The sequence below is a fragment of the Stenella coeruleoalba genome, assembly GCF_951394435.1.
Source record: "Stenella coeruleoalba genome assembly, chromosome: 11".
Lineage (NCBI taxonomy): Eukaryota > Metazoa > Chordata > Mammalia > Artiodactyla > Delphinidae > Stenella > Stenella coeruleoalba.
The window spans coordinates 38,838,331-38,866,280 of NC_137157.1; the positions used below are offsets into that span (position 1 = coordinate 38,838,331).

Here is a 27,950-nt window from a genome sequence, read left to right on the forward strand (position 1 = left end):
CACGGGCTTAGTTGCCCTGCAGCATGTGGGATCTAAGTTCCCCGACCAGGGATCCAACCCACGTCCCCTGCATTGGAAGGTGGATTCTTTACCACTGGACCACTAGGGAAGTCCCTAAATACATTTCTTGGCTTTCCTTTTAGAAAGGTTCTCTGGGGCTATGTGCTATGAAACAACAGAGTGCTTTCTTAGGTAAGTGACATAGTGTCATATTGCTGTTCCAAACCCCCAAAATGAGCAGATTACCACGTAATAAATTTAAAAACACAGGAGTCAGAAATTTTAAATTCTATAATGTGACATAAATAATTCTATCTTATTACTATAATTTGAAATTTTACTACAAGTTTTCTAAAGTGTATTAGAAGTAAGCATTTTTGAGCCCGGCTGTCACAGCTTGTCACTGCTTAAATTCCAATAAACAGGTCACAAAAATTAACTATATTTTAATTTTAAAAGGCTGAAGAGAAAAAACGGAGGAAATGTGTAAAGAAATGAGCAATATTAGTAGATTTTGTCCTGAATAATATTCAGCTTGTAGGGCCTGTACTTTGTCTTACAGGTCTGTGACAATGAGAGTGGGAAAGAGAAGGATTTACCTTCTCTCCCCTTCCCCACGCTCAATTATTCTTACAGGTTTGTTCTGATACAAGTCTTTTTCAATAGGATACCTCATTTGATTCTTACAACAGGCTGGGTGAATAAAGGTGAGAAATTTCAGGTGAGAAAGCTGAGATGTACATATTATTAACTGGGTCAGCATCCCAAGCCTAGTACAAAGCAGAGCTCTTACTCAAACTTAGTGGTGGTTGCCATTGTTTTTTCCCCAGATCCTAATCTAGGACTTTTCCCCCTGTATCACTTAGTTTGATCGTTTTACACTTTGAGGATGGCGTTTCTTGGTTTTTTTTCTTGCACATTCTTTCTCTAATCCCACATCCCTGCCCCCACACCCACTAATTTTTTCTCTCCTTAGGACTTATTATTAACTAAACCCTTTGCCCTGTAATGGGATTTTTTAAAAGATTAATGCTTTTAATGCTCAAGCGTCTAGTTGATTTCCTGGTGCAAATTCTAACTATGCCCAGTAGACCATAAATTTGTAAAAGATTTTCATATACCTACATGCAAAAGAAACTTTGCATCCTTCAAAAATAGATTTTTTTAATTGGTGATGGGAGCTCAATTCCCAAGAATCTTTCTTATTCCCAAGTAAGATAGGCAACATTGATAGTGCTGTGGTTTTAGCAGCAAATTTTTCTCCCCCACTGAAAATGTGTGGAATACCAATATATAAAACAGATAAAATTTGTATTCATATTAACTCACAGATATGACCCCAACCCAAAAGAAAGTGCAGTTGGCCCTCTGCATCCACAGATACAGAGGGCCAACGGTACTATGCCAGTTTGTTTAAGGGACTTGAGTAGCCACAGATTTTGGTATCCATGGCAGTCCTGGAATCAATCCCCCACAGATACTGAAGGATGCCTGTACTCAAAACATAAAATAGGTCTGTATAAGATATGTGTGACAACAGCATGACTCTCACTTGTTACTATATAATTCTTAGGATCAGAGCATTACTGAGCAGATGCATCTTAACTTCAGTTGCTTTCACAATAACCATGCTAAACATGTGCTCTAGCAGTATACTCTAGTGTGAGTATGTTCTGACCTAAAGAAAATCAAGACCAAGTACAGGACATAAGAAGCTCCACACAAAAATGAGATAACTTGACAATATAACTTAGTGTGTATGTGCTCTCCAGTGTTTTACAATTTGACATGTATGTGAGTGTATTTATAAATTTGAGGAAAGCATTTTAGCAAACAATTTGAATCAAAATTTTGTGGGATCCATAGTATATCTTTTCAAAACCTATGGGGTACTGATTTTTTAAACACTTGACAGGGTGGAAGGAGCTTTGGATTCAGTCAGATGTAGATGTAAATCTCACCTACACTACTTTATAATTGTGTGATGCTGGTCAAATCATTTATCCGTTCAGACTCAGTTTTTTCAGGTAAATGACATGTCTATGTAAAGTGCCTTGAACAGTTCTTGAGCTTAGTGGATTGATGCCCAACAAATGTAATTATTATATTATTACTTTGAAGAAATTACATTAATAATTTGTGACTTTTAAAAGTACTAATTTACTTTAGAATGTAATTTACTTTTTCTGGGATCATTTGATAAATGTTTATAACGTATTTCCAAAGAATCTTTTAATGTGTAAAAATTTTTAATAGGATTGTTTCTTCTTAGAATATATTAAAGCAAAATTTTAGAATAATGTACCCAATTAACCATAAACACCTATTTTTTTTACTCTGGGGTCAGTAAGGGAGAAAGAAATGAGGTGGATTTCAGAGGACCTCCTTCAACCATTGGAAAGAAGGAAAAAGTACACCTCTGTAACCATGCCACATCTATCCTAACAGATTCCAGGAACACTGACTCTCTACTCGTGTGCATCTAATCCATCTGTGGACCCCAGTTCCTGTTACCAAAAGTGGGGGGATGTGTCAAGAAGTGTATAGGTGTGCCATACAAAATGCAATTGCCACAGAAGAGGCAGCTGGTAAGTATGGGCTAGTAAGTGTTTTAGTAAATACTTAATGATAGTCGCTACCCCATATTTCTTGTTTTCATTAAAATTCATAGTTGTTGGAATGTCAGGATTATCCCTAATTTTGGATGTTTTTAGAGTTTACATAATACTTCCCAGAAAATATCCTGAGGTCATCCGGGCCATTTATCAGCCTACAGATCAAGGTTATGCAGCTAACCTTGTTGCATAATGATCTTCTGCATAAGAGTTGTATAATCTCATCTACTCTTTTGGTCTGAAATTTAGAGTCCTGCCCATCTCATTCTTAACTCCATGCTAGCCTGCACCTCTGATGTCCACTACTTCCTTTACTGTGACCAGTAGTAGAAAAACCAGAGAGGAGGGGAGCTAAATTTTAGTATTTTCTATGTTCCAGACACCCTATACATACCTTGGTTTTCTGGTTTTAAATTCTCTTTAATCTGTTTCTTCTATTTTACTGTACTATGAGCTCCATAAAAGGACAAAGTCTTTTTCATCCTTGTTCTCAGCAGTTAGTATAGTGCCTGGCACATAGTAGATGTTTACTTGATGTTTTTCAAAGGGAAGAGTGAATCAATAATTGTGATACATTTTGTGGAGGAAAAAGTCTTGACAGGTTTTTAAGAAAGCTTTGTAACGTGCTAAATATAAGCATTCTGATTCCTGCAGACTTTGTCTCAGTCATTCAAGTTCTTGTTAGCGCTTCCAAGCCAGACTGCCCTATGGGGTAGGAATACACCCGGAAGCAAACAGGTAAAAATAAATCCCTGCCTTGTGGAGGTTACATTCAAGGAATGGGAAGATTGAAAATAAGCAGCTACACAATATTAGAAGACAACAGATACTATGGAAAAAATAGAGCAAGATAAGAGATTTCAGGAATGAGGGAGAGCTTGTCAGAGAAGGCCTCACTGAGAAGGAAACATTTGAGCCAAAACTGGAAGGAGGGGAGGGCAAAAACTGTGCAGGTGCTTGGGAGAAGAGCATGTCCAGGCAGAGGGAGCCGCGTAAACACAGGCCTTGAGGTGCAGATGTTCTTGAGTGTTTTGACAAACGGTAAGGCTATTGTAGTTATATAGCTAAGTGAGCAAGAAGTAGAATAGTAGGAGGGAACGTCGGAGAGTCGGAGAGGCAGCGAGAGCTGGATGAGGGACTTGTTTAGACATGTATTGACCACATGCTGTGCACTAGACTTGCTCCTTGAAGAGCTTTACTATCTTTGTCCATACCCTTTTCTCAAGAATATTTTGTAGCTCTTTATAATAAAGCCACATACTCTATAGCTGTAAAATTATTTTTTACAAGAGATAAGAATTGGATTATAAATTGGGGAGGATAATTATATTAGAAAATCTAGGCTCAGTTTCCTAAGGGGAAACTTACTCAATTAAATGTAAAACATTTGCTAAAACTCTTTGACAACCAAGTTAGAAATGGACAAATGGATTATTACAAACATCATTACTATGTAAAAGAAGCCCATCAGTTCATTGGGCAAAATAAACATTTTGGATCACTTCTCAGGAAGGAATTTTCTCATGGGTTTTACAGTTGGTCTATATACCTAATGTACATTGTCCTCATTTGTTTCTACTTTGTGGGGTAGTATTTCTCTTCAGATGGTCGTTTCTTATTTCTGCTTTCAAAAGAAAAATCTAGAATATAAGATATGCTTCCACAAATGTTATGACATAGTTGCAAGAGAGATCAAAGTACTATAATCCAAGTGTGTAGTATTCACTATCTTTCTTGTCCCAGGACTGGTTAGCTTAATCATTCCCCTACAGCAGTGTTTCTCAAGCTTGAATCACCTGGAGAGCTTATTCGAATATAGTTTAAGCCCCACTTTTATTTCCTTTTTTTTTTCTTTCTTTTTTTTTTTTTGCGGTATGTGGGCCTCTCACTGTTGTGGCCTCTCCCATTGCGGAGCCCAGGCTCCGGACGCACAGGCTTAGCAGCCATGGCTCATGGGCCCAGCCGCTCCGTGGTATGTGGGATCTTCCCGGACCGGGGCACGAACCCGTGTCCCCTGAATCGGCAGGAGGACTCTCAACCACTGCGCCACCAGGGAAGCCCCCCACTTTTATTTTCTAATTCAGTATTTAGGGTCTGGGATGGGGCAAGTGAATTAGTATTTCTGTCAAGTTCACAGATGGTGCTGATACTGCTAGTCCAGGGACCATATTTTGAGACCTACTGCATTGCAATATCACGTGTTCATATTCTAAATGGAAATGGAGAATTCAAAAGTAAAATCCCTTGTGAGAACCTAAAATGTAGATATCCTATGTTAATAGTTAAAAGGAGATCATATAGCCCAAACCTTGAGTAACACCAGTGATAGTCTAAAAATAGAAGACCATGTGTCCAATCATACCACATATACCTGGCTGGGAAAAAGGACACATGCAGACCAATCGAATCCAGTTTACCAGGAAGTCAAATAGAAATGGAAAAGGATTTTTTTTTCATATGAAACAAGCACCTTGATGACAGGCGCATACATTTGATCAGAAAAGGGGTAGCCAATCCCCTTACTTTGCCTTTTCTCTTCTTGCTAGAGAGATAAAAAGCCTAAAACTCCAGGTATAGGGCGGCAAATGTCCTAAAATATAAGTCTCTTGCAAGTTTAAGTTAGGAAAGGCAACACAACTGCCTTCTTACATTTCAGGCCCAAGCTGCCTGCATTCCCTACAATGCATCATAAACACTGCACAGCATGCTGAAGGGACTCAGCTATATCTAAAAATAGGCATCCATTTTTGCTGCATATCTTAAGTGACTAGATATACCAGGGTCACTACTTACTATAGCTAAACTCCTTTAAGGAAAATGGACTTAACCAGTTCATATATATATATATATTTATTTATTTATTTATTTATTTATTTAATCTATATCAGTAGATCATCATGAGAACATCACAAGACCAATAGTGTCAGCATCACCTGGGAATTTGTTAGAAATGCAAATTTTTGGGCTCCACTCCAGACTTGCTGAATCAGAAACTGAAGATAGGACCCAGCAGTCTTTTTCAACAAGCCCTCAAGGGATTATGATGCAAGATAAAATTTGAGAACTACTAGCCTATAGGCCTATAGGTTTCAAATCTAGATCACCTGGGCTGAAATGGAACTAAATGTTAAAAAAAAAAATTCTCAAAGACTGTACTAGTAGAGAATGAAAAGGATTATCAGTGGGGAGTGAGAAATCTCTAGCTATGTTGGGAGCATATTACTGGTTCCACTCAATCTTAAAAATACTAAGGAAGATTTTACTTTTACTCTTGAAACTGGAGTGGGGAGGTTCATAATCAGATAAAATTAATCTGAAGTGGAGCAGATTCACCTCAAAGAAGAAAGCATCACCTTTAATGGATCCCTACAAAAGGAATCCAACAGGAGATTTTTGTTTGAGGGAAGATAATGTTATACTATAAAATGAGTTTATTATTCAGTGCTTATCAAGTAAAAGTGAAGTTTCCGTCCATTACAGGTTCCTACCTCTGGGTGAGGTACAGGATCACTGAGAAAACTCCATTCCTGAGACCAGAGAGACAGGGTCTGGCTGAACCTGAGGCTGAAGCAGGAATACAGAAAGCTCTTCCAGCCTCTCACTGCCCTCCCCACCCCCCGGCAAGCACCAAATAACAAGTACCAGGTAACAAGCAACAGAAGTGTATGGTGGGGGGAAGGCGCAAGAGCAGGGAGAGACCACTTGTGAGGAACAAACTAATAGAGAAGACTTAAGGTAGAAGCAGAACATTGAGAAAAAGTCTCTAGTAAACCAATTCTCACCCTAACCACAAGGTAAGTCCAGTGAAATTTAAAACCAGTGGTAAATGTAGCAACAACAAAAGACAAACCCACCTCAATTCCTAACTATATTGACTCTACAGGCCAGCAGAAGAGGTGTCATATCCAGTAATAAATACTATGTATCTCAATCTCTACTGTTCTACGCATTATGAGCAGCAAGATATCAGTAAGTACAAGATAGAAAAAAGCAAAAAAGCTCTTCCAAACCCATTGTCAAGAGACAAAGCAATCAGAACCAGATTTAGAGGTTGCATGAATATTGGAACTATCTGATAGGAAATCTAAAATCATTATGAGAAAAAATAAGTAAAATCATTGTGAGTAACATGTTAACTCTCAGTGGAAAAGGTGAGGAACAGGAATGAACAGACAAGGAAATTAGAAGAGGGACTTCTCTGGCTGTCCAGTGGTTAAGACTCCATGCTTCTACTGCAGGGGGTGCACGTTCAGTCCCTGGTCAGGGAACTAAGATCCCACATACTTCGTGGCACGGCCAAAAAAAAAGGAAAAAAAGAAGCTATAAGAAAGAGTCAAATGAAATGGTAGAATAAAAAATCAGGATAACAAATTATAAGAATGTCTTCTACAGACACATTCAGATTTGACACAGCCAAGGAAAGAAAGAGTGAAGTTGTTGATAGGTAGGTAAATAGAAATTATCCAAACTCAAGCTCAAAAAAAAAAGAGCAAAAAACCCAGAAACAACACAGCACTCAAAAGATGTGGGACAAAATCATGTGGGCTAATATATGTGTAATTTGAATTCCAGAAGGAGAGAGAAAATGAGACAGAAGAAATATTTGAAGAGATAGTGGTCAAGAATTTTCTGAAAATGTTGAAATGTATCAAACCACAGTTGCACAAAGCTCAAGAGAATGCCAAGAAGGATTTAAAAAACAAACAAACAAAAACTAGACACACTATATTCAAACTGCTGAAAGGCTAAAGTTACAGAGAAAATCTTGTAGACAAAGGGGGGAAAAAGTGTTATATACAAACCTGTGCAAGCCAAACAACAGTGGAGTGATGTCTTTAAAGTGCGAGAAGAAAAAATCTGATGACTCTGAATTCTATGCCCAACAAGACTATCTTTTAAAGATGAAGGAAAACTGCTTTTTCAGCCAAAAACTGGGAAAATGCAATAGCATATCTATGCTACAGAAAAATGTTAAAGGAAGTTCTTTTTTTTTTAATAAATTTATTTATTTATTTTTGGCTGCGTTGGGTCTTCATTGCTGCACACTGGCTTTCTCTAGTTGCGGCGAGCAGGGGGCTATTCTTTGCTGCGGTATGGTGGGCTTCTCATTGCGATGGCTTCTCTTGTTGGGGAGCACAGGCGCTAGGCACGCAGGCTTCAGTAGTTGCGGCACGTGGGCTCAGTAGTTGTGGCACATGGGCTTAGTTTCTCCACAGCATGTGGGATCTTTCCAGACCAGGGATTGAATCTTTGTCCCCTGCACTGGCAGGCAGATTCTTAACCACTGTGCCACCAGGGAAGTCCTAAAGGAAGTTCTTGAGGCAGAAGTAATAGGATATCAGACAGTAATTTGGATCTCCACAAAGAAATTAAGATTTGAGAAAGTGCTTAAAATGTAGGTAAATATAAAGGACATTTTCTTTATACTTAATAGCTGTTAAAATAATTGACTATATGAAAAATAAAAACAATACATTGATGGTTTATAACATGTAAAAGTAAAATGTATGACAATAGCACAAAAGATGGAAGAGGAGAATTAAGACCATATCATTATAAGATTCTTAGACTGCATGTGTTGCTTATAATGTGCTTTAGTATGCTCTCAATTCTGGGATGAACTTAGAACAAGGACAGAGTTCATTTTCACCTGAAATAAATAAGCCTGTTCACAAATGTAAGGAGTTGAAAACTGCAGCATGATGTCCATTATTTTCCTTTGAATGAAAGGATTTTTTTTTAATAGAAATCCAGAAGTTGGCTAGGGACAGGTTAGTGAATCTCATCTTCAGTGCACAGACTGCAGCTCACAAATTCTCGAGCTGAGCAGAAGATTTAGAGAAAGGGGCCCTCCCTGAGTCACACTTGTTTTGGAAAGGAGGGAAAATACTCCTCAGTTTTGTCCTGCAATTCTTCCATGTGGTTTCAATAAAACTGGACACTTCATGATATACCTCCTCACTCTCAAGCCCAAGCAGCAGTGGAAACATTCCAGTATTTCCTTTTGCAATATGATTTTTCCAAAGATCCAATTTCCTTTAAGATCCAGAATCTTGTCACTTCAAATCAAAACCTTTTCTACAGGGTCTTAACAGAGATTTGTTCAACTAGTTCATATGATTTTAAAAATGCGTGCTGGAGCTCATGCAGTTCAATATCAAAAAAACAAACAACCCAATCCAAAAATGGGCAGAAGACCTAAATAGACATTTCTCCAAAGAAGATATACAGATTGCCAACAAACACATGAAAGGATGCTCAATATCACTAATCATTAGAGAAATGCAAATCAAAACTACAATGAGGTATCACCTCACACCAGTCAGAATGGCCATCATCAAAAAATCTACAAACAATAAATGCTGGAGAGGGTGTGGAGAAGAGGGAACCCTCTTGAACTGTTGGTGGGAATGTAAATTGATACAGCCACTATGGAGAACAGTATGGAAGTTCCTTAATAAACTAAAAATAGAACTATCATGTGACCCAGCAATCCCACTACTGGGCATATACCCTGAGAAAACCATAATTCAAAAGGAGTCATGTATCACAATGTTCATTGTAGCTCTATTTACAATAGCCAGGACATGGAAGCAACCTAAGTGTCCATCATTGGATGAATGGATAAAAAAGATGTGACACATATATACAGTGGAATATTACTCAGCCATAAAAAGAAACGAAATTGAGTTATTTGCAGTGAGGTGGATGGACCTAGAGTCTGTCATACAGAGTGAAGTAAGTCAGAAGGAAAGAGAAAAACAAATACCGTATACACATATATATGGAATCTAAGAAAAAAAAAAGGTTCTGAAGAACCTAGGGGCAGGACAGGAATAAAGACACAGATGTAGAGAATGGACTTGAGGATATGGGGAGGGGGAAGGGTAAGCTGGGCTGAAGTGAGAGAGTGCAATAGACATATATACACTACCAAATGTAAAATAGATAGCTAGTGGGAAGCAGCTGCATAGCACAGGGAGATCAGCTTGGTGCTTTGTGTCCACCTAGAGGGGTGGGATAGGGAGGGTGGGAGGGAGATACAAGAGGGAGGAGATATGGGGATATATGTATATGTATAGCTGATTCACTTTGTTATAAAGCAGAAACTAACACACCATTGTAATGCAATTATATTCCAATAAAGGTGTTAAAAAAAAAATGTCTGCTGGGACTCCCTGGTGGCACAGTGGATAAGGCTCTGCACTCCCAAGGCAGGGGGCCTGGGTTTGATCCCTGGTCAGGGAACTAGATCCCACATGCATGCTGCAACTAAGAGTTCACATGCCATAACTAAGGAGCTTGTGTGCCACAACTAAGGAAACTGTGAGCCACAGCTAATGATCCTACCTACCACAACTAAGGAGCCCACATGCTGCAACTAAGGAGCCCACCTGTTGCAACCTAGACCTGGCACAACCAAATAAATATTTTTTAAAAAAATGTCTGCTAAGTAGGCCCATTTCTGCAGCTCTTCATTTCAAAGCACTGGACAAACTCTAGACATGTCATATCATGTCATTTACTTTCAACTTGAGGAACATCTTTTTTATTCCTTGCAGTGAAGGCCTGCTGGTGATAAATTCTCTCAGCTATCATTTTATTTTTTGTTTTTAATTTTTGGAGATATTTTTCTCTGGATATAGAATTCTTAGTTGACTTTTTTTTTTTCTTTCTTTCTTTCAGCTCTTTAAAGTTGTCACACAATTGTCCTCTGGCCTCCATTGTTTTTAATGAGAATATAACCATAATTTTTTTCATTTTTTCCCTGTATGTAATACATTTTTTTCCTCTGGTTGTTTTAAGACTTTTTCTTTATTTTTGGTTTTCAGAAGTTTGGTAGTGCACAAGTATGATTTTCTTTGTACTTTTGCTACAAGGAGTTTACTGAAATTTTTGGAACTGTAAGTTGATACTTTCATTAAATTTGGGAAATTGTCAGCTATTATTTTTTCAAATAATTTTTCTTTACCATTATATTATTTTTCTCTTCTCTTTTTGGATTCCAGTTGCATGCATGTTAGGTTGCTTGATGTTGTCTAACAACTTACTAAGGCTTTGTTCATTTTTCTTCATCTTTTTCCTCTTTGCTCTTCAGACTGGATATTTTTCTGTTGATCTTTCTGCCAATTCACTGACCCTTTTGCCATCTTCAATCTGGTGTCATGCCCATCCAGAGAATTCTTCATTTTAGATATTGTACTTTTCAGTTCTAGAATTTCATTTTAGTTCTTTTAAAATAGATTTTATTTTTCTCCTGAAATTCTTCTATCTCTTCACTTGCTATAACTATTTTTTCTGTTGTCTTTGAAAATATAATAACTGCTTTAAAGTCCTTGTCTGCTAATTCTAACATAGGGGTCATCCCAGGGTCTGTTTCTGTTGACTGCTTTTTCTCTTGATCTTGGGTCATGGTTTTCCTGTGTCTTTATATGTTTAATATTTTTTATTCTAGACATTGTAGATAATACATGAGTTCATCTTCCTCTGAAAAGCTCTGATTTCCATTCTAGCAAGCAGCTAAGTTACCAGCTAATGACTTTGATCTTGTATAAGTTCACTTTTTATATTTACAGGACAGACCTATTTCAATTTTACTCTTAGTCTTAGAACAAATCTTTAGTTCTAGGAAATAGTCTTTACTTCAAAGTTATGCCCTTCTTGAGTTTCGATTAAAAGCTTAAAGTGTGTACCAAGCCCCTTGGACTTGGTAGGTGCTATGGTCTGAATGTTTCTGTCCCCGTCAAATTCACATGTTGAAATCCTAATACCCAATGTTATGGTATTAGGAAGTGGGGTCTTGGAAAGGTGATTAGGTCATGAGGATAGAGCTCTCATGAATGCAATTAGTGCTTTTATAAAAGAGATCCCACAGAGCTCCCTACCCCCTTCTGCCATGTGAGGATACAGAAGAAGACTATGACCTGGAAGATAACTCTCACTCAACCATGCTGGAACGCTGATCTTGGACTGCCAGCCTCCAGAACTGTAAGAAATAAATTTCTGTTGTTTATAAGCCGCCCACCCTGTGATATTTTATTATGGTAGCCCAAGTGGACTAAGAGACTAGGATTCAAACTCCAAACTCTGTCTCTTCAATGGTGGGCAACAATTGGAATCTCTACTCGGCATTTTCTAGCTGTTTCTTTCCTAGGCTTTTTGAGACCATGTATTTGCAAATCAGAGGTCATCCAAAAATTTGAAAGAAGTTTGTGCACGTATTTTGGAACTCCCATCTCAATGGCTCTCATTTCCAAAAATCTCCCCCTGAATTTCCAACTAGTCTGGCAGCCCCAAACTGTGTCCTCTGATACCTCAAGTTGATAAGAGTGCAGCTTAATTTCTAGTTACTCTCTACTGCACTCACTGGGGAATGCCCTCAGGGGTAAATCTGTTTAAACATGGATCTCACCAAGTGATTCCCTTTTCTCCAGGGTTAAGTCCTCTCCAGTTTGTGCCAGCTTTTGGTCACTCCAGCTATTTTATATATTTTATCCAAAGTCCATAACTGTTACCTGTAGGAAGGCTTAGTCCAGTATAAGCTACTCTGCTATTACTAGAAACAAAACTTTTGTATTACTTTTATAATTTAAAAACTAGCTTTAGGGGTTTCCCTGGTGGCGCAGTGGTTGAGAGTCCGCCTGCCGATGCAGGGGACGTCGGTTCGTGCCCCGGTCCGGGAAGATCCCACATGCCGCGGAGTGGCTGGGCCCGTGAGCCATGGCCACTGAGCCTGCGCGTCCAGAGCCTGTGCTCCGCAACGGGAGAGGCCACAGCGGTGAGAGGCCCGCGTACCGCAAAAAAACCCAAAAAAAACTAGCTTTAAAAAAGGCTTGAACAAGTAGACCAAAATATAATGTTTTGTATTAGAGAATAGCTCTATAGGTAATATTTTTCCTCTATTTTGCAAATTTTCTGTAATGTGATATTTTTTAATTAAACTTTTTAAAATAGAATTTTCATGGAGTGAGAAGCATCCCAGATAGCAGGAAGTATATAAACTAAAGTAAAAGGTGTGTTAAAGTGAAGAACATGAGTCTTCCTTGGGTCAGCTGTTGGGTGGGGGTGGATTGGTTTTGCAAGGGTGGAGAAGCGTTGGAGAAGCTTAAAGAAACAAGGAAACTCTACCATATTCAAAGGCAATTAGTCTCAACTCATTGTTAAATGCCTGGGTTATAAACCTGTTGGATTACCTTATACAGTAGAAGAATAACTGAACTGAATCTGCCGTAGAGAATCTAGACTGTTTTATTTAAAGTGTCCAACTTAATATTACTTAAAATAATGAATAAAGTATACATATACAACTAATATGTATACATTTGGATGCAAATCAGCAAGGGATATGGAAAAAGGAAAACAAGTAATTTGTAGAGTGATAAAATTGGGGGGTGATTTTTAAGGGAGTAGATCTCAGTTTTTCCCCTTGGGACACACTTAATGGGTGACTTTCATATTCCCAAGGTTCCTAGGTGGCGGCCTCTGGCATAGATAAGACATACTGGCAATTATCGGAAATATCCTTTCGACCTGCAGGAAGATACTGCCCCTCCTTTTTCTCTCCCATTCAGGATAGTATATGAGAATTCAAGTAAATGAGAACATTATCAGAAAAACTCTGATTCTGCTCTAACTTATTAAACAATTAGAAAACATTCATTCATTTAATAGATATTTACTGAATGCCTACCATGTGCAATATACCAGTTCTATTTCAACTGTTATTGAAAATTATTGATTACACAATTGATGACTGGTTTAGGTAAGGCACCCATGTAAGGCAACAGAGAGACTGAGAGAATCCCTGTTTTAAATAATTTAGATTGTTACAAAGTTGCATGTAAAATAAATTAAGATTTTTACTAACCTAGAATATATCAGGCTTCAGTCAATACTTGATTCCTTAAAAGTCTTAACTTCAGACTAATTTCTCAATATGAGGATAAACAAACTGGAAGTCAGGAAGGTAAAGCAAAGCAAAAATCCAGAGCTCTTGTCTCGCCTTTGTTCAACATATTTAATCTCTTGCTCAAGTCCTTCTTTCCCTACTTTTAAATAGTATTTCATTTGCATCACTTTCTCTTGGCTCTGAGTAGTAACCTTCCTGCCTGGTTTAACCTGTGTATTTTTATCACCTAATATTTTCTCCTATAATGTAACCTCCATGAGGGCAGGAACTTTTATTCACTGCTGTATTGGTACCGCCTAGTATCTGGCACACAGTAGGTGCTCAGTAAATATTTGTTATTAAATGACTTGTTCCTTGACATTTTACTTTCACTATCTCCTAATCATCCTCAAATAAATTCCAAGGCCTCCTTTTGAAATCTAGCTACCAAGACTTATCACTTCGTCCTCTCCCACCTTAACAGTCTAAGCAGTCCTGTCTCATCCTATTCCTCCAAACACCAGTTCTCCTGATCAGAAGGTCCATTCCCTCTGTCTATCTAGCTACATCCCAACCAGCTTTCCATGTTCTTCTTGCATCCCTTTTTCTCCTTGAAGACCTGTAGTTACCTTTAGCCCACACTCTCCCTTCATTTCTCTCCTCTAAGACTCTTCTATAGGATCTGTTTCACTCAGTTACTATGACCATTGGTCTTCCTCCTGTAGATCCTTGTATTCTTATTTAACTGCCTCAAATGACTGTCTTTCCTCCCCACTGGAATGTAAATACCTGGAAGACAGAGTACTTAAGGCTCCAGGCATATCAGACTTCTTTGATTTCTTCCCACCCCCTTTGGCACATTCTGCTTCCTCACTCTGAGGTACTCTTTATTGTTCCCCTTTTATTTGGCTAACTCACCTCTCAGGTCTCAGCATGAACATCGTTTCCTCTAATAAGAGCAGATAAGAGTACCTACCCTACTCCCTTATACAAAACGCTGGTCATGCTTCACTGCAGCTCTCCCTACTTGCTTCTAAGCTCTGTGAGAGCAAATCTGTCTTGTTCATTGCTATACTCCCAGCACCTAGCCCAGCACCTGGCAATAATAAGTGCCCTTTATAGACTTAAAGAATCATCCACTGATTTCTTTTTTTTCTCCTGCATGCATAATAATATATTAACTACCTGCTAGGTATTTAATATATTCCTCTTTAATGAGGGAAAAGATGTTAAGAATTTATGGAGGGTCCATCTGTAAGCCCAGAGATGAGTAAAGAGGTATGGCTAGTGAGACAGTGTCCTGCAGAATAACTGGACATGGTATTCAAAGCCCTCCATCAACTGGCCCCTTGCTCTCTCCTTTCCTTCCCTAAATAACTTATTGAAACCAACTATATACGAGGCACTGGAGATACAGAGGTAAAGAAAATAAAGTCCCTATCCTCACTGAATTAACTTATAGTTTAGTGGGGGAGATAGAATATTAACAAATAAACGAAGGATGTAGTATCAAGCATGAATAAGTGCTACACAGAAAAATCAAAATAGAGAAAGTGAATAGTAACTGGGATGACTATTCCAGAAGAGGTGGTCAAGGAAGGCATCTCTGAGGAGGAGATGTTTGATCTGAGACCTGACGGAAGTGACAGGTGGAACTGTGGGCATATCTGAAAGGACAGTGGTATTAGCAGAGGGAACTGCCATTCATGAGCCAGAAACAGATTTGGCATGCTTGAGAAAGAGAAGGGAGCCAGTGGCAGCATTAGCCAAGGTGACAAGTGGTAAGAAATAAGGTGAGAGGGTTAAGGGGGCAGGAAACACAGGGCCCCATGAACCAGAGTAAGGCCCAGGATTTTATTCTGAGTATAATGGGAAGTTTTCGAGCACAGGAGTGACATATGCATCTTCTTTTCTTTCAACATTGACTGAGCACCCACCATATGCCAGGCACTGTGCCAGGTTTACTTCTTTGATCCCACTTTGATTTGCCCCCTTTACACTCCACCCATGAAACCAAACATTCTCAGAACAGACCTCAGACTTTCCAGGCCTTTGCCCACCATGTACCTTGTTTCCTAGGCAGCTGTCAAGACTCAGCTAAAATAGCACGCTTCTCAAGAAGCCTGGTTTTCTTTGGGTTCTCATGGCACTACTTTCTGCCTCTGCCACAGTGGTTATAATTGGCCATGAGTACATCAGTTCCTCTCACTAGACCGTAAGTCAGCAGCACGTCTTATTTTTGTCTAAGGCCCTGAAATGAGTCATTCCTCCCCTTAACACTTGTGCAAATTGAATCCATTTTAGGGGCTATTTTAAGCATGAAAGAACAATGTGTATGATATACTAAAAGGTAAAACTAGTTCAGTGACATAGGAAAAAAAAAGATATTCATTGAATCTAACAAAAAATATGATAGTAATATCTAGGTTTAATGAAGCATTTTGTCATTGATGAAATTTAATAAAAAGATTTAGTGAACACCATAGACTTGCAGAGTTGGGATTGATTTTACAGCCTTTTAGTCTGCCTCTCCTAATCAGACCAGGGAATCCTTGGGCAAATAGGCTAGGATGTCACAGAGGCATAAGTGACGAATGAAGAGCAAGAGCTGAGGACAATGGGTGCTGGTAACTTACATCACAGGTGTGAAAGGCCCTCTTTGTTCTCATACCTTCAGAGCCCCTGAGCACATGGCAGTGGTTTTAACTGTGCAGCTCACCCCATCTTTCTTTCCATCTGGACCTGGGGAATGGAGCAACATTTGGAAGCCCTTCTACTCACTTGCATACATACTTCTTTCCCTGAGATAGAAGAGAGAGAGGAGGCTAAGAGGTAAACTGTAACCACGCTGAAGGAAAGTTCAATAACTGCTCAGATTAAAGAAATGCACTTCTAGATGAATATATAAAGATGCAGACCTACTACAAAATGGACTTGAGGACATGGGGAGGGGGAAGGGTGGGCTGGGACGAAGTGAGAGAGTGGCATGCACATGTGTACACTGCCAAGTGTAGAATGGATGGCTGGTGGGAAGCAGCCACATGGCACGGGGAGATCAGCTCGGTGCTTTGTGACCACCTAGAGGGGTGGGATGGGGAGGGTGGGAGGGAGATGCAAGAGGGAGGAGATATGGGGATATATGTATATGTACAGCTGATTCACTTTGTTGTAGAGCGGAGGCTAGCACACCACTGTGGAGCAATTGTACTCCAATAGACATGTTAAAAAAAAAAAAAAAAAGAAATGCACTTCTAAGTGTTTCTCCTGCAGCCCTGGCTAGAATATGTGCATAAGGAACCCAGGCAAATCCAAACCTTGCCCAAATTGAGTGAGCAAATGAATGATTGAATAACAAACTAAATAGAATAATATTAGATATAAATAAAGTGACAATAATATGAATTTGAAAAAGCAAAGAACAGTATTGAAGGGCTTTAATTTTTTAAATAATCTAGTTGGAAAAAACAGACAAAATACATTTAGTGGCTTAATAAGAAATATTAAGCAAGATTTCAAATGGCAAAGCTATATAAACAGGCATGCTTAGGTTCTATTTCTTACATATAATTAGTACTCAAAGTTTTTAAAGTTTATTTAAATTTTCCATTATAATTTTACTTTAAATTGCCAGATTTTTAAAAAAGGGCTGAACTTGCCCTTTACCAATATGCCAACCATTGTTTTTTTCTTTTGCTGATTTCATCAGTAAACCACTGAGTTAAGAAAGGATGCCTACAGGCACAACTTATTAATGTGAGAGTGTGTGAGTTTTAAACTGTTGTTGAGGAGCCCTCATGTAGACACTACATCTCTATAGTGACACTCTATCAATTATGGCATGTTTATGTTCTGGATTTTGGACAGTAATAATAACGGAAGGCGTAGTGAGTCTTAAATAGAATTCTTAAAAGTTATAGTCTGTATTCATTTATACATCTTTGTAAATGTTAACAGGAGCAAGAGTATTTTCTCAAATCTTGGTACAAAAATCTCTTTAGAAGACACCAGCTTTTCACATTTGGTCGATACTAATCCTAAAAATAGAAGTGCTCTTTTTGTAGCCTACATACTTACTATTCCCTTATTCTTTAAAAAGTTCCACGTTGTCTCTAAACTAAAAAATTTGCGACCTCAAGTTAAAATGGAAGAAGTGAGTTTCACTATCTCGTAATTATTAGAAGATTTTAAAATGTGTCCCTAGGTACAAAATCTACTTGTTATAATTATATATAATAATAGATTCTTAGGGCATTAAGAATTTTATGTGAGACATTAAAAACAGCTCGTGACTTCTTTGCCAGTTCAAGTCTATGCTGCCAGTGAAACCAAAAGACCATGGGAAAGAACTTTGAATGCTTTGCTGATTGCTTTACTAAATATTGTCTGAAAAAATAAATTACCATTTCTTAATCACCCTCTGTGTGCCAAGCATTGATAAGCACCTTACCCACATATATATGATTTAATCCTATGATTTAATCTATATATGATTTAATCCTCTCAACAACCATCAGAGGCTGTATTCCCACTTTACAGAAGAAGAAACTGAAGTCATGAGCTGAGGGCATAAGCAATGAAGCCAGGATCAGAACAATATCTGACTCAATGTACATTCCACTTCATGTGACTTTAGGAAGTCAGCATAAAAGCCCTCATGTACTTTTCCTTCAAAACCTATTTTGTTCTCACCTGTCTTCAACATTCAGTCTGAAGTGTTTCTATTGGAAAAAACTGAGGGTATTCCAATAGAGTCCAGATTTTTTTTTTTAAGGAGGCAAGAGCTTCAATTAGTCAGTGGGTAACTTAAATGAAGAACTTAATATTACCTGACATGACTAATGAGTGCTACCCATAACCTTCATCTCTGATCCAAGCCCTTGGAAATGGGCTACATTTGCATGTTTTCTTAAAAAATCTTTTTTGAATTGGCATTGTGAAAATGTACCTCTACTCAATAGTTAAAAATATTCAATTACTAAAATCTGGAACAACTGCATAATTTTGCACAGGTTGATATTTTTACATGGGAATGTAAATTTGCTTTCCAAATTTCTCCTGTTCGTTAAACTTTTTCAGCATTATCTCAGACCTTTTTCGCTTTTGCCATGATGGTACCTCACCTCTGTTCCTTAAATGTTTTTCTCTTCTCTTTCTGTCATTGGTTCCATTTCTCTCCATGTCTGCTTTTGTATCCTGCTTTTCTCAGATTTATTCAGGTTCCCTCCACAGGCTGTTAACAACCTCCCTTATCCTTGTCTACCAAATATCTTTTGTGTACTTGAGTATTTACTCATCATTGTCATCACTGTTCCGAAAATAGCTTTGGTAAGTGGGCCAGCCCAGAAGACCAGAAATTTCCAAAGTTAATAACACCTTTAGCAAACAAATTATTTTATGATTCACTCCTTTCATGACCCCTCATAAAAGAAAGAAAATTGTTATATGGTGAACAATGTAGAAGTAATTAAGCGTTTTAAGTGTTCAACAGTTGTTGGGAGGTATTGGTCTGCTCAAATAATTGCTTTGATGTTAGGAAAAGGATTATATCTGCTAAAGTATAAGTTTTCATTGAAAGAAATATATGTTCATTAGAAAACTTCAAAGAGTTGAAACCCTTCTAATGGTTAAATTGTGCACTTAATTCTAATTGCAGGCCTTATGACATTAGTCTTTAACATGGTCACAAGGTTTTTTTATACAGAGTAATACTTGATTTAGTAAAAGATCCAAATTGCAGATTTTGTAAAAAAGAATGTTAATACTTTTAAGCCTGACTATTAGTTTTATAGGAATCCTAAGGATCTGTACTAAGGATTCACTATTCTGACTTAAAAATTAGTTGCAATTAACAAGTAATCTGGGCTTGAAAATAATTTAAGTAATTTGCTCTATCAAGAAGAAACTTTTTAATTAGCAGAGATAAACTTTATCGCTAAACCAAAAGTGAGCCTCTTATTTTGTATTTAGAAAAGCATTTTCACCTAAAACATCATAAAGTGGCTGAGGTAGCTGGCAATGACTTTTAGTGTATCAACTGAAATAGCATTGGGCTTCCCTGGTGGCGCAGTGGTTGAGAATCTGCCTGCCAGATGCAGGGGACACGGGTTCAATACCTGCTCCAGGAAGATCCCACATACCACGGAGCAACTAAGCCCATGCGCCACAACTACTGAGCCTTGCGCTCTAGAGCCCACGTGCCACAGCTACTGAAGCTCGCGTGCCTAGAGCCCGTGCTCCGCAACTAGAGAAGCCACCGCAATGAGTAGCCCGCAGTCACTGCAACTAGAGAAAGCCCGCATGCAGCAACGAAGACCCAACAGCAGCCAAAAATAAATAAGTAAATAAGTAAATAAATAAATAAAAATTATTTAAAAAAAGAAATAGCATTAACAGAAGTGGGGTTCTAAAATGTCTTCTGAAGTACTACTATTAATATCTATCACTTGAACCACTAGGTGGCACCAACAAGCTTTTTCCAAATATGTACTCTAACTGATGTATGTTTAAGACACTCCTTGAATTCCATCCACCTATAAACAATATCCAATACCACCGCTACCAACATGTCTACAAATTCACCCCATCTGTTTAAGGAAGACTGTATAAAGTTACGGCTCTAAACAACAATACATGTTATTACATTAGCAAATTTATTACCTGATTAAGCTATTTGCACCATGATTTAGTAAAAAAAAAAACTGGACTGAGGGTCAGTAGCCCTAGTTCTGTTCTCAGCTCCACCACCAACTACTTAGTGTCTTGAGTAAGTCACTAAACCTCTCTGGTTACCAGTCTCCTGGTCAGTAAAATGAAAGATTGGGACTAGAAGAATTGTTTTCAAAATGCCTTAAGTAAGAAACACTTTTCTCCTACAAAATCCCTCAGAATTCTAATATGGAAAACAAAGGAAAGCAAGGCTGAGTGGTGAGGGGAGTGGGGGTGGGACTTTAGAAAGAGCTTCCCATCACTCTGCACAATGTCCAACCTGTGGTGGCTATGGTCCAGAAAAAAATAATTTGGAGACCAATGAAATAGGAAATTACTAACGTCCCTTCTGTTCTAGAAGTCTGATTCCGAGTATGTAGCTATGTGCAAATTCTTAAAATTTTTTTCTCTTTATTTGCCCACTTCCAGGATATAGTGCAGGTATCATTTCCTCCATTTTGCAGATGAGTAAACTGAAGCTGAGTAATGTAATGTCTTTATAAAAATCACCCAGACATAGGATCAGAATCTAGGACTTCTGGTGGTTTTTTTTTATTCAGTTAAACTTTTTACTTTCAGAAAATTACAGCTTCACATGCAGTTGTAAGAAAACAATGTAGAAATTCCATGTACAATTTACCCAGTTTCCCCCAATGGTAATAATTTGCAAAATTATAGTATCATTTCACAACCAGCATATTGATATTAATACAGTCAAGATACAGATCAGTTACAACAACACAAGAATCCCTATGTTGTGCTTTTATAACTACACACACTTCCCTCCTCCTTCTAACCCCTCCTTAGCCCCTGGGAACTACTAATTTGTTCTCCATTTTATAATTTTATCATTTCAAAAATGATACATGAATCATATAGTACATAACCTTTTATGATTTATGTTTTTTCTCATCATACTTCTCTGGAGATTTATCTAGATTGTTCATGTATCAAGAGTTCATTCTTTTTTATTGCTGAAGAGTATTCCATGATATGGATGTACCACAGATTTATAACCACTCATCCATTGAAGGACATCTGGGTTGTTTTCAGTTTTGGGCTCTTATAAATAAAGTTGGTATAAGCATTTGTGTGCAAGCTTTTGTGTGAACTTAAGTTTTTATTTCTCTGGGTTAAGTGCCCAGGAGCACAATTATTGGGTCATTATGTAGTCGCATGTTTATTTTTATTTTTTTTTTTTTGCGTGTACACGGGCCTCTCACCGCTGTGGCCTCTCCCGCTGCGGAGCACAGGCTCCGGACGCGCAGGCTCAGCTCTCATGGCTCACGGCCCAGCCACTCCGCGGCATGTGGGATCTTCCCGGACCGGGGCACGAACCCGCGTCCCCCGCATCGGCAGGCGGACTCCCAACCACTGCGCCACCAGGGAAGTCCCATGTTTATTTTTTAAAGAAACTGCTAAACTATTTTCCAGAGCGTGTGCCATTTTACATTCCCACCAGCAATCTGGGAATGATCCAGTTTTCCCTTGTCCTCACCAGGATCTTCACTACTTCTTTTTATTTTAACTGTTCTGGTAAGTGTGTAGTGATTTATCTTAATTCACATTTCCCTATTGGTGCTAATGTTGTTAAACATCTTTTCTTGTGCTTATTTGCTATCTATATGTTCTTTTCGGTGAAATGTCTCCTTGTGTCTTTTGCTCATTTTCTAACTGGAGTTTTTAAAAAACTGTTAAGTTTTGAGAGTTCTTTATGTATTCTAAACACTAGTCTTTGTCTTTTCATCCTCTTAACAGGATCTTTTGCAAAGCAAATTTTTAAGTTTTGATGAAGTTCAATTTATCAGTTTTTCCTTTAATAGATCATGGTTTTGGTGTCAAGTCTAAGAACGCTTTATCTATTTCTAGATCTCAAAGATTTTCTCTTATGTTTTTGTCTAAAAGTTTTATATTTTACAGTTATGTCCATGATCTTACTTTTTGGATAAGATCTGAGGTTTAGGTTGAGATTCTTTTTTTAAAATGAATGTCTGGGACTTCCCTGGTGGCCCAGTGGGTAAGACTCCATGATCTCAATGCAGGGGGCCCAGGTTCGATCCCTGGTTGGGGAACTAGATCCCACATGCATACCGCAACTAAGTTTGCATGCCACAACTAAGAGTCCACATGCTGCAACCAAGACCCAGCACAGCCAACATAAATAAATAAAGAATTAATAAATAAGAAAATAAAATGAACATCCAATTACTCCAGCAGCATTTTTAAAAAAGGCTACCTTTCTTCCATTGAATTGTACTTGTACCTTTGTCAAAAATCTGTTGTGCTTATTTATGTGGGTCCTTTTCTGGGCTCTCTAATCTATCCCATTGATCTATGTATCTGTCTTTCCACCAACACCACACTGTCTTGATTAAAGAAGCTACATGATAAATCTTGAAATTGAAAAGATTGATTCCTCCCACTTCATTCTTCTTTTTCAAAGTTGTCTTAACTGTTTTATTTCCTTTGCCCTTCTGTATATTGTGTTGGCAAAAAAAGTTCGTACAGAAAAACCCAAACAAACTTTTTGGCCAACCCAATACATTTTAGAATAATCTTGTTTGTATCTACAAAAGTCTTACTGGAATTTGGATAGCAATTGCATTAACTTTGTATATCAAATAAGGGAAAATTGTCATCTTTACTATGTTGATTCTTCCAATCAACAAAAACAGTATGTCTCTCCATTTATTTAGATCTTTTTTCATTTTTTTCACCAGTGTTTTGTAGTTTTTAGCATAGAAAACCTAGACATGTTTTGTAATATTTACATCTAAGTATTTCAATTTTTTGAGTTATTGTAGGTAATATTATATTTTAATGTTTGTGTCCACATGTTAATTGCTAGTATATAGAAACAAAGTTGATTTTAATATGCTTACTTTGTATCCTGTGACCTTGATGAACTCACTTATTGGTTGTAAAAGATTTTTGTAGATTTCTTAGGGTTTTCTATGTAGACAATTATGTCATTTGCAAATAGAAACAGTTTTACTTCTGCCATTCTGATCAGTATGCCTTTTATTTCCTCTTCTTGCTTTATTGCACTGGCTAGAACATCTAGAACTATGTTGAAGAAGAGTGGGGAGAGCAGACATCCTTTCCTTATTCCCGATCTTAGGAGGAAAGTATTATCATTCACAATTTCTGTTTTCTCTTTCCTGTCTTCCTATAGGTTACTTAAACTTATTTTAGAATTCCATTTTTATTTATCTATGGTATTTTTTTTAAATTGAAGTACAGGGCTTCCCTGGTGGCGCAGTGGTTGAGCGTCTGCCTGCCGATGCAGGGAACACGGGTTTGTGCCCCGGTCCAGGAAGATCCCACATGCCGCGGAGCGACTGGGCCCGTGAGCCATGGCCGCTGAGCCTGCGCATCCGGAGCCTGTGCTCCGCAACGGGAGAGGCCACAACAGTGAGAGGCCCGCGTACCGCAAAAAAAAAAAAAAAGAAAAAAAAAAGTAAATTAATAAATAAAATTGAAGTACAGTTAATTTACAATATTGTGTTAGTTTCAAGTGTACAGCAAAGTGATTCAGTTATACATATATATATGGTCTGTACCTACTGATGTTTCTGTTTTTTGTGGGCTTCTCCATCACCCAGTCCAGCATACATAAGGCAAAAAGAAAACTGAGGGTATTTACCGCCATGTCATTCCTTGGGTTCCAAGGTTCCTATCTGGTCTGCCTTCTTCTCTCCACCTTTCAGAGTCTATTTATGTTTGTTTCCCAGAGAATGTGCAGAGTGTTTAAGCTATACTTAATGAGAGAAGTAGGGAAAAGTTTATCTCCTCCCTCTTCCCAGAAGTAGAAGTCTCATTGCTGGTCTTTTTATCTCATGCTTTGAGGCAATAATCTCTACCCTGCAATGGAAAATAATAATAAAGGTATCTTAAGTGTGCAATTAGTGGCAAATGCAGAAGAGATCGTTATAGCTTAAGGACACTTCATGAATCAAGAAGGACTTAAGTTCCCGTCCTAATAAGTAAATGCTAGTCCTATAATTTTCCAAACATTATCTAATAAAGAGCTCAAAAATAATTATTGCGCCTTTAGTTTTTATCATGTGTCAGGCACTATGTTGGTTGTCTTATATGCAATTAATGCTCTCAATAATCAAATGCAGTAAGCATTATAAAAGCTATCTATTTTACAGTTAAGGAAAGTGAGACTTAAAGACTTGAAGTAAATAAGCCAGGTCTTGCATTTGAACTGGCCCTGTCTGAAACCAAATACTGAACTTTAACGGCTCTGTCATACTGACTCATTCCTTTCAAAGTCAAAACAATGCATGTAGAAGGGACCTTCAGGCACCATCTGTCTAGTTCAGACCAAAACTAAACTGTTGCAGACTGATAGACATTGAAAAATATGAGTACCCAGTCACATTGGAAGCAACGGCTTCAAAGTGAGTATGGAGATACCAAACAAGAAATGAACAAAAATACTTAATATAGAAGTGAAGATTTTTACTCCTGACAATGTCACTTGCCTTCGTGTTCCTCAGTTTCTCTGTGGGAAGATGATGTGAAGAAACACACACTGTTCTTTAATTGAATGTGATGTAAGATGTGCCAGCATCATGAATCACAAAACGATGAAATATTTTATGTGGCTTTAAAGCTCTTGAGCCTCAGGGGAAAATACATTCCTGGTCAATGAAGTTTTATGAAGTTGTGTATCAATTCTGTCTTCTCAAGTTATAGAAAAGCACTTTTTCTATAACCATTAGTGTTGTCCTTTACATGAATCAAATACATCTCAATGACATTATCTTTGAATTCATTCTTTTTCTCTTTGAACTTTGTATCCTGTGACCTTGATGTATCTTTCTAAACAAATGCCTCTCACAACAATTTGAAGACTCAATCTGAGCTGACCTTTTCTTGTTCACATTCTATCTGCTTCTCTCTCAATCTTCTGAGTTGATTTTAGCAAATATGCTTGCTCTTTCTTCCCCACCTTTTAAATTACATCACTTACAAGAACATTCTTGTTGGAAGAATATCTCCTTAGAGTTGAAGCCTATGAATGGCAGGCAGCGCCACTGTGTCAGAGCTAAATGGAGATTTAAGGAAGGGAAATGGAGCTTAAGCTGTCCCTTCAGATAGATGACACCCCTTTCACTAGGCTCTGTCAGTCCTTTCGTTGCCTCCTCTTTATTGTAATAAACAACACAATATGCCTTTGTTTACCAAAAGACCAAACAGAATTTTTGTTTCATTGTATTTTTTTTACACGTTTGTTGCATAGAACTTTACAACTAGACACTGTAGTTTTTAAGATACATTAAATAATATTTTTAATGTTTCTATGTGGTACTCATCCTGAAATTACAACACTGTTTATACAGATGAATTATATGAAACTGAATGCATCTACAGAATTTATGTTATTTAAAATTCTAATTCACTTTTTAAAAATATTTATTTTATTAATTTATTTCTTATTTTTGGCTGCATCGGATCTTATTTGCAGCACACGGGATCTTCGTGTGGCTCTTGGGCTTCTCTCTAGTTGTGGTGTGCGGGTTTTCTCTCTCTAGTTGTGGCGCATGGACTCTAGAGCGCGTGGGTGGCACGCAGGCTCTCTAGATGAGGAGTGTGGGCTCAGTAGTTGTGGCACACGGGATTAGTTGCCCTGCGGCCTGTGGGATCTTAGTTCCCCGACCAGGGATTGAACCCGCGTCCCCTGCATCGGAAGGTAGATTCTTTACCACTGGACCACCAGGGAAGTCCCTCTAATTCAATTTAAAACAAATTAACTAGGCAATGACTATTACATAATATTCAAGGATAAGTTTGTAAAATAAACAAAAATTTAACCTCTTTTTTGAATTGGTTAATTTTAGAAAACTGTAAGAAGATCTATTTGTAACATTCAGGTCAATTTAGTTAATTACTATTAATAGTAATAGCTATGACTTATGAAGTACTTTGTGACTTTTCTGTTGAGGATTTTACATAAATAATTTCATTTACTTTTCAAAACAACCATATGAATTAGGTACATCTTTTGCTCACTTTTCAGATGAAAAAGATGATACTTAGAAAAGGTAAATAAATTCCCCCAAAGACAAATCCAGATCCTTTTGACCCCAAAGCCTGATCTCCTCTAGTAAATACATAAAAATACTTAGGAACTCCAAATTCGTATTTGCCCTCACATAAATGACTGCTAACATCATGGTTTCCTTTCTGATTGAAGAAGACTGATAGAAATAACATCACGCATCTAGTAGAAACTTGGTTTCTTTTTTAAAATAGTTAATTAATTTTTGGCTGCATTGGGTCTTCATTGCTGCTCATGGGTTTTATCTAGTTGCAGCGAGAGGGGCTACTCTTCGTTGTGGTGTGCAGACTTCTCATTGCGGTGGCTTCTCTTGTTGCGGAGCACGGGCTCTAGGCACACGGGCTTCAGTAGTTGTGGCACACAGGCTTCAGTAGTTGTGGCACACAGGCTTCAGTAGTTGTGGCACACGGGCTTAGTTGCTCTGCAGCATGTGGGATCTTCCTGGACCAGGGATTGAACCCATGTCCCCTGCATTGGCAGGCGGATTCTTAACCACTGCACCACCAGGGAAGTCCCGGAAATGTTTCTACTAAAGCACATTTCTAAGCTCATTACAGTTTTATTCTATTTAATCTACTCAAACCCCCAATGAGGTAAGTATTATTATTTTTCCCTTTTACAGGCAAAGAAACTGAGGCAGAAGACAAGATCACGCCGTAAGTGGTATACGTATACGCAGAATTCAATTAAATGAAGTCTGACTTTGAAATTCATATCTTAACTAATATGCTATATAGCCCCTGGGTGATTCTGATACTGAAGGGCCATCTTCATTTTTGTTGAGTCCTTCAAAGCATTAACGTGGCATGAACATATCTTTTATTTTAGAAATACTTTCCCTCAATTCTCCCTTCCTTTTTGCTCTTAGGTTGAACCATATGAAACTGGTGATATTCAGCCATTTATAAAATGGCCAAATATACCATACTTTCTCAGTATAACTCTTTTCTTTCCCCTCCCTTGTCTTCTTGAATAGCCTATACTGTGTCTTATTGTTCAAATCTTTAACGACACTATGGGCCATACAACTAGATTAATACCATGGAAGAATAAGAAATTTGGGCCTTGCTTCCCTGTGATAACAGGCCTGTTTCTTTCTGAACACTGCTTTGTACATTTATTGTGATACTTATAGTAACATAAGGCAACAGAAATACCAGTTGTGATGTTACTGGTTTAGAAACTATTGAGTATGTTTTTCCTTGTTATTTATACAGTTTGAAAGAAACAAGCCCAAGGCAAAAATAAAGTTGGAAAAAAATTTCAAAGTAAGAGTCTCCATTCAACATTTTTTAATCAACATGTATTAAGTACCCACAAGGTACTGGCACTCTATGAGGCACTAGGGTGTAGAAAGATAAAAATGGGGAAAAAAATCATCATCTTGGCTCTAGAAGAATTTAAAGGACAGCTTATATACTTAACTATCAAATTTTCTTTGGAATTTTCTGGTTTCTGACCTCTGTCCTTAGGGGAGAGTTATGTATACAGAAAAATATGCCAGGGGCTATTGCTTTCTTCCTTTACTGTTGACTAACTTTGCAAATTACCGATTTTGATTTTTTGAAATGGTGGTTGATAGTTAAAATAATTTGGTTGTAAATCTAGATTCCTTCTCTTGAATATGGAGGTGGCTGTCAAAAAGGCACTTCAAGTTCTGTGGTCACCC

General features: G+C 37.9%; 1 long non-coding RNA gene across 2 annotated transcripts; it reads left to right on the plus strand.

Annotated features, from left to right (window-relative positions):
- Positions 1 to 390: 390 nt before the first annotated feature.
- LOC307194014 lies at positions 391 to 26,937 on the plus strand. Of its 2 annotated transcripts, XR_013830479.1 has the most exons (4): positions 391 to 721; positions 2,449 to 2,588; positions 6,096 to 6,260; positions 26,904 to 26,937. It is a non-coding gene; the product is annotated as an uncharacterized lncRNA (long non-coding RNA). The 2 variants fall into 2 exon arrangements; XR_013830480.1 differs by lacking the exon at positions 26,904 to 26,937 and having other exon boundaries at positions 6,096 to 6,714.
- The last annotated feature ends 1,013 nt before the right edge of the window (positions 26,938 to 27,950 follow it).